Below are 8,549 nucleotides of genomic sequence, written 5' to 3' on the forward strand. Positions count from 1 at the left end.
TTAGCCAGGATGGTCTTGATCTCCTGACCTCGTGATCTGCCCGCCTCGGCCTCCCAAAGTGCTGGGATTACAGGCTTGAGCCACTGCACCCGGCCGAGAATCTTTAAAAACGGCTTGCATGTGTTCAGAAGATGAGAGAAGGTTATAGAGGCTGTAGAGGGGTGTGTGGAGAGAAGTCTGGGGTATCAGTGAACCAGTCTGAAGAGGGTGGGGCCAGACTGTAGGACTCTGGATGTGGCTCTACAGGCAACTGGGAAAAACTAGAGATTTGCAGGCAGGGGTGCCATGATCAAACAGCAGTGAAGGGAGTGCAACAGCATGGGAGGACAACAGTGGGAAGACTGGCTAGGACACAACTGTCAACATGGGTGAAGGGAGGACCAAATTGGGGGACAGCAGCTAGGGATGGAGAAGAGGAACAAGAGGGACTTCAGAGTCCTTCCTCACGTCAATGCCATGGGCTCAGCAACTCTCTGGGTTGGCCTGGGAATGGAAAGACTATAGGGCAGGTAAGGGAAGCGAAATAACAGAGTTGAAGCCAGGAACAATGGCTCATGCCTGTAATCCCAGCACTTTGGGAGGCCAAGGCAGGTGGATCACCTGAGGTCAGGAGTTTGAGACTAGCCTGGCCAACATAGTGAAACCTCGTCTCTACTGAAAATACAAAAAGTAGCCAGGCATGGCCGGGCGCGGTGGCTCACGCCTGTAATCCCAGCACTTTGGAAGGCTGAGGTGGGCGGATCACGAGGTCAAGAGATCGAGACCATCTTGGCTAACATGGTGAAACCCTGTCTCTACTAAAAATACAAAAAATTAGCTGGATGTGGCGGTGGGCGCCTGTAGTCCCAGCTACTTGGGAGGCTGAGGCAGGAGAATGTCATGAACCCAGGAGGCAGAGCTTGCGGTGAGTGGAGATTGTGCCACTACACTCCAGCCTGGGGAACAGAGTGAGACTCTGTCTCAAAAAAAACAACAAAACAACAAAAACAAAAACGAAAATTAGCCAGGTATGGTGGCATGCGCCTGTATTCCCAGCTACTTGTAAGGCAGGAGAATCACTTAAACCTGGGGGCAGAGGTTGCAGTGAGCCAAGATAGTGCCACTGCACTCCAGCCTGGGCGACACAGCAAGACTCTGTCTCAAAAAAAAAAAAAGAAAGAAAGGAGTGCCCAAAATAAGTGATTGTGGGAGAGAAGGAACAGGTTTTTCAAGGGTGGGTGTGGTGGGGTAGGGAGAGGATCTGAGAAGATATTGAGTCAGGTTGGAGATAGCTGTGGAATATTTCTGGTTGGAAGGATTGGGAAGGAGCAGGTGTGAGTTAGAAATAGTGGTTTGAGGCTCAGGAGGAAGCTGAGAACTAGAGATCTAGATCTGGAATCGCTGGAATGTGGATGCTATTCTGAAGCCATAGAAATGAAGGTATAAAGTGAGAAGAGGGTAATCCCAGCACTTTGGGAGGGTGAGGCAGGATTGCTTGAGTCCAGGAGTTCAGGACTAGCCTGGGCAACAAAGTGAGACCTCATCTCTCCAAAAAAAAAAAGCCAGGCATGATGGTGTTTGCCTGTAGTCCCAGCTACTTGTGAGGCTGAGATGGGAGGATTGCTGGAGCTTGGGAGATGGAGGCTGCAGTGAGCCATGATTGTGCCACTGCACTTCAGCCTGGGCAACACAGTGAGACTCTGTCTCAAGAAAAAAAGAAAGGCGGGCGTGGTGGCTCACGCCTGTAATCCCGGCACTTTGGGAGGCCGAGGCGGGCAGATCACGAGGTCAGGAGATAGAGACCATCCTGGCTAACACGGTGAAACCCCATTTCTACTAAAAATACAAAAAATTAGCTGGGCGTGTTGGCAGGCGCCTGAGTGACAGAGCAAGACTCCATCTCAAAAAAAAAAAAAAAAGAAAAAAAAGAAAAGAAAAAGTTTAAGTTCTGAACTTCCAATAGCATGAATAAAAACAAAAAAAGAACTCTGGAATACTCCTAAACGTACAAGACAGGAAGTGAAAACAGGCTGAGGAAGGTGAGAATTACGAGGATAAAAGAGGCCAAAGATGGAGAGAATTTCAAGAGACTGGCCAAACAAGCATGTGAGTCATAAGCAGCAGACGCATCCCAGGCTCATGACTCTCCAAGACCATAAGATCTAAGAGTGAGGATGTGCCTCGGGGTGCAGGGGTGAGGGTCGACACAGGAGTGCAGGGATGACAGCAAGCAGGAGTGACTTTTGGTTCTTGGCACTCCTTCACCCAAAAATACTGTTTTCTGGCCAGACGTGGTGGCTCACACCTGTAATCCTAGCATTCCGGGAGGCCGAGGTGGGTGGATTACCTGAGATCAGGAGTTTGAGACCAGCCTGACCAACGTGGTGAAACCCCATCTCTACTAAAAATACAAAAACTAGCCAGGCCTGCTGGTGCACACTTGTAATCCCAGCTACTCAGGAGGCTGAGGCAGGAGAATCTCATGAACCCAGGAGGCAGAGGTTGCAGTGATCTGAGATCGTGCCACTGCACTCCAGCCTGGGTGACAGAGTCAGAGTGAGATTCCGTCTCAAAAAATAAATGAATAACCCTGTTTTCCCACCTGCCAGGCTTTCTGCTTTCAGCCCAAGCCCTCTGTGCCATAGGGCTCTGCCCTTCCTCATGAGAGCCCTCCCAGCTCCTTTGGACACTGCCTTGATCCCACTTGTGATATGCTGTCACTCTCAGTGAGCACTTCTTTTCTTTCTTTCTTTCTTTTTTTTTTTTTTGAGATGGAGTCTCGCTCTGTCGCACAGGCTGGAGTGTAGTGGTGCAATCTTGGCTCACTGCAACCTCTGTCCCCCGGGTTCAAATGATTCTCCTGCCTCAGCCTACCAAGTAGCTGGAACTACAGGCATCCACCACCATGCCTGGCTAACTTTTGTATTTTTAGTAGAGATGGGGTTTCACCATATTGGTCAGGCTGGTCTTGAACTCCTGACCTTGTGATCCGCCCGCCTCAGCCTCCCAAAGTGCTGGGATTACAGGCGTGAGTATTTCTTAGCTCTCCTGCCAGAAGCCATTGACCACATACTGTGCTCATTTACCATGGTCTCCTGCACAGGCCTGCAGAGCAGCACAACCTTAGTGATGTGCACTAACATGAACATCTCAAAGCAGCACTTGCTGGATGATGGGTCACAGCTTGCAGATGTGCACAGCACTCTTCTCTGAATGAGTAGCAAGTACCCCTTGTTTGTCCTGGTTAAATATTACCATTTCTCTGAACACAAGATTATCTTACCCCAAGTGTTTCCAAGAAGACTTAACAAAAGAGTCAAAGTTCATCTGTCTCTCTACCCAAGTTTTAACACCCAACCTAGCTCCAGGTGCCAACAATAAAGGCAGGAATCCTCCCATCTGGGCAGCTGTCTGCAGTCACAGTGAAGCTGTAAGAACCTTGCCATTTTCAAATTTCTTGAGACAATGAGCTGTTACACAGTAAAGTTCTACCAGGTCCATCTGGTGGTTCCAAGAATTCCCAAAGTTACAGTCAAGCTGGGGCCGACCCTCTCTGGGAAGGTCCCAGTGTCTGCACAGGGAAATTCAAGTAACTTTTGTTCACACCCAAATCACGTTTCTGCTGCCACTTTCTCCTCCCACAGGAGAGAAGTATTTCAAATCCTTGGGAAGCAGCCACAACACCGAGATTATCTTTTAACTGCAAGGAGGCAATGTGTGAAAGTGATATTGTGTGACTTGGCAACTTACAAATACTGAAAGGTTTTCTCTGTTCAATGCCACTACCTATTCCACTTCCTCTCCTTGAGATCAATGCTGTCTGCCTGGGATAATCTGGCAGAAGTGCCAAGTGGGAAAGCAGCCCTAGCACTTGCCTGGGTGGTCTGATTTCTAGTGGACTGCTGAAAAATGGATGGTACAATGCCTCCCTTTAGCTTTCCACCCCTTCATCACCTGACAAGACTTAATGAGAAACTTTTGGGAGCAGACACCCTGGATCATTCGGAAGCAGAGACCGAAATACTCAGAGGGTACAGAGCAGCCACCATAACCAACAGAGGAATTAGGGTGTGCCAGTGGAGGCTGTGAAATCAACAACACTTGGCTTGCAGTTTCCTGCTTCCTCCTAGGAGGTGGGCAAACCCCTGTGGCACACTCATATCTTAACTTCCCATTCACAGCTCTTTCTGTACAGGAAGTTTTCTAATCATCCCAATTATAACCACATGCAAGGAAGAGGTCATAAAAGCCCACGCCCACAGTGCAGGGTGGAAGCAGGCACTTAATAAAGAACCTTGGATGAGGAAGTCAACTAAATGGTGCACTGAAGTTTCAAAGGCTATAACAAGTGAGCAGAAAACAGATTCCATGGTCGAATAACTGTGAGAAATGTTGGGTCAAAAAAAGCTGAGCCAACGTCTTTTTGTAGGACTTCTCAGAGCCTTTAACAAACTAACAAGCCTTGTGAATCTTTATTTTGGTTTCTTTGTTTGAGATAGAGTTTCACTCTATTACCCAGGCTGGCATGCAATGGCACTCCTCAGCTCACTGCAACCTCCACCTCCCAGGCTCAAGTGATCCCCCTGTTGCAGCCTTCCGAGTAGCTGAGCACACAGGTACATGCCACCACATCTGGCTAATTTTTTGTATTTTTTGTAGAGATGGGGTTTTGCCACGTTGCCCAGGCCATTCTCAAACTCATGACCTCAAGTGATCCACCTGCCCTGGCCTCCCAAAGTGCTGAGATTACAGGCATGAGCCACCGTGCCTGGCCAATCCTTGTGAATCTTTGAAAAAACAAACAGGCTGGGCACAGTGGCTCATGCCTGTAGTCCTAGCACTTTGGGAGGCTCAGGTGGGTGGATCACCTGAGGTCAGGAGTTCGTGACCAGCCTGGCCAACATGGTGAAACCCTGTCTCTAGTAAAAATACAAAAATTCTGAGTGTGGTGGTGGGTACCTGTAATCCCACTTAGTCGGGAGGCTGAGGCAGAAGAATCGCTTGAACCCAGGATGTGGAGGTTACAGTGAGCCAAGATCGCACCATTGCACTCCAGCCTGGGCGAAAAGAGCGAAACACCATCTCAAAAAAAATAAACAAAGAAACAAAAATGAAATAGGTAGCAATCCCAAACCTATTTGACCACAGAACCCTGAGCACCTTTCAGGACTGACACTGCTTTACAGAACTGTCTTAAAAAGCCGAAGAATTTTCTCCAGTGGAAAAAAAAAAATAAAACAAACAAACAGTAATAAAAAATAAAAAATTTAAAAAACAAAAGCACAAGATCTGTATTATTCCATCCCCTCACACTGGAGAAAAAAGGTAGCTTAGCTAATACTAATTTGTTACTTTCACCTCTGCCAGTACTCTCAAGAATGGTGACAACATGATGATGCTACATTCCATTCTTTCCTTAGCCAGACTAAAATAGCCCCAGTGCAGTTTAACACCAATGTCTGAGCTTCAAAACCTTTAAAACAGCCCTGTCCTGGGAATGAGACCCAGGTCAGCCCCTTCCAGCTGCTAAACAGCTGATGACTCTGGCACATACCATCCTCATTGAGGTCTTGGTTTCCTCATCTCTAAACTGAAGAGGTTAGAATAGAGTTCTAAGAATGTTCTCAGCTCTAACAGTCAACCATGGACTCTGAACACCAGGTATATTTTTGCAATCCACCATTACACTGCATGACGGAAATAAAAACGACTGTTCTGGAGTGTGACTAGGTGTGACAGTTTCTGTCGCTTTTCCACCTGCTCTCTCCTGAGCTTGGTGCCAACACCCTGAGTAAATGAAGCTGGGCTCACACCCAGGCACCCAAGGGCTGCACCTCCCAACACCCCAGCCCTGGCAGTCAGGGAAGCAGACACCACCATCTCAAGGAAAGGGTGGGTAGCTCTGACCAGGAGAAGACTCAGAGGCCTCACATCCAAAGCTGTTTCTCCCCATACCACTGTGTGCCAAGAGGAAAAGCCCAGCCCAGGATGAAGAGGAGCAAATCGCAGCCAGCCAGCCAGCTCTCTCCTTCCCACCCAGGACTCCCCACCAGATGTGGCTAGTTGACAGGACCACAGCTGCTTCCTGTCATGCCATTTACTGGGGCTTCCTGGTGGACAGACTGTCTTGCTAGAATGCAGAAGTTACTTCTACCACAGTTTGCACAGTCATTTTTGGAGCCAGAGATGAGGTTTAAGACTGTCAAGCAGCTATTAATACAGGGTAGAACTATCTTGCCCTCTGCTAGCACTAGAGCAAAGCTCTCTGCATCTTTAGACAACTGACTTCCTGTCAGACAGCATCAGACTTTTTATTTCTGATTCTGACAGGACAAAAAAAAAAAAACACATAAAAAATGGAAAATCATCACATATGGCATACACCATAAGGCTACAAGATCCTACTAAAACCCAAACCCCAGTATACAGCAGTTTTGTAATTAAAGTCTGTTACCAGAAGACATTGGCAGAAAAAAAATGCAAATCTTTCTTTATTCGATGAATAGAGATGACTGTTTGCCTTACATAAGAGACAAGGTCCTTGCAAAGGCTCTGTCAAGAAACATTAAGCTACAAGAGGAATGTTCAGAATTCTCTGATGTTCTAAGGAACAAGTTATCAGAATTTGCCCTGAGGGCTCCTGTTGGCTAAGACACCTTGAGACCAAGAAAGAAGCAAAACATTTTCACTCTCCTGACAGCATATAATTACTTAGTTCAAGTCTCCTTTGATTTTGCTCTGACCCTTGAAGCGATTCAAAGTGGGAAAACTCATGCTATGAATGGCAGGAAGGATTACTTCAAGGACTTCTCTGACACCTGCAGGAAACTTAAAAGCTGCCAATGACCAAAATAAAGGACAAGCAGGGTGAGTTAACATGCCGATGACATCCTGACAGAGCAGAACATCAGGGCTCATAATTCACCAGTCAGCACAAACAAGCTTCCCTAGAACAGGTTTTGAGCAGATGTGAAACAAGAGGCATAGGAGCTCCAGAGCTAACAGTTCACCCCCTCATGGTAGAAAAAGATCATCCCTGTGCTCTCAGCTCAAAGGCAGAAAGGTGTGGGCTTTAAGTAGGAAGACTGTCCTGTGGCTCATGCCTGTAATCACAGCACTTTGAGAGACTGGCGCCGGGGGACTGCTTGAGACCAAGATTTCGAGACCAGCTTGGGCAACACAGTGGGACCCCTTCTCTACAAAACTTTTTTTTAAAAGGAGTGAGGCCCAGTGGCACATGCGTGTAGTCCCAGCTACTCAGGAGACTGAGGTGAGAAGATTATTTGAATCCTGGAGGTCAAGGCTGCCATGACCTCCACTGCGCTACAGCCTGGGCGACACAGTGAGACCTGTCTTAAAAATGAAAGAAAGAGGGCCAGAAGTGGTGGCTCACGCCTGTAATCCCAGCACTTTGGGAGGCCAAGGTGGGCAGATCACAAGGTCAGGAGATCGAGGCCATCCTGACTAACACAGTGAAACCCCATCTCTAGGCCGGCGGGGTGGCTCAAGCCTGTAATCCCAGCACTTTGGGAGGCCGAGACGGGCGGATCACAAGGTCAGGAGATCGAGACCATCCTGGCTAACATGGTGAAACCCCGTCTCTACTAAAAATACAAAAAAAATTAGCCGGGTGAGGTGGCGGGCGCCTGTAATCCCAGTTACTCAGGAGGCTAAGGCAGGAGAATGGTGTGAACCCGGAAGGCGGAGCTTGCAGTGAGCTGAGATTCGGCCACCGCAATCCAGCCTGGGCGACAGAGCGAGACTCCATCTCAAAAAAAAAAAAAAGAAACCCCATCTCTACTAAAAATACAAAAAATTAGCTGGGCTAATAACCCAGTTACTCCCGAGGCTGAGGCAGGAGAATGGCGTGAACCCATGAGGCAGAGCTTGCAGTGAGCCGAGTTCGCGCCACTGCACTCCAGCCTGGGCAACAGAGCGAGACTCCGTCTCAAAAAAAAAAAAGAAAAAAAGAAAGAAAGAGGTTGGGTGCGGTGGCTCACACCTGTAATCCTAGCACTTTGGGAAGCCAAGGCGGGCAGATCATCTGAGATTGGGAGTTCAAGACCAGCCTGGCCAACATGGAAAAACCCATCTCTACTAAAAATACAAAATTAGCAGGGCATGGTGGTGCATGCCTGTAATCCCAGTTACTCAGGAGGTTGAGGCAGAAGAATCGCTCGAACCTGGGAGGCAGAGGTTGTGGTGAGCCGAGATTGCACCATTGCACTACTAAAAATACAAAATTAGCCCGGCGTGGTGGTGCATGTCTGTAATCCCAGTTTCTCGGGAGGCTGAAGCGCGAGAATCACTTGAACCCAGGAGGTTGAGGCTGCAGTGAGCCGAGATCGCGCCACTGCACTCCAGCCTGGGCGACAGAGCAAGATCTGTCTCAAAAAAAAAAAAAAAAAAAGGAAAAAAACAGAGGAAAAGCCACTCTACTGCAGTGTGGAGACTGCAAGGATGGGGATCAAAATGGAAGAGGGGGCCAGGCAGGAAGTGATTGCAGAAGTTCCGGTGGTAAGTGGTAGTGGCCTAGACCCTGGTTGTGACAGGTGGGATCAGGAGGTCAG

This window comes from Rhinopithecus bieti, unplaced genomic scaffold, assembly GCF_001698545.2.
Source record: "Rhinopithecus bieti isolate Rb0 unplaced genomic scaffold, ASM169854v2 scaffold_9693, whole genome shotgun sequence".
NCBI lineage: Eukaryota > Metazoa > Chordata > Mammalia > Primates > Cercopithecidae > Rhinopithecus > Rhinopithecus bieti.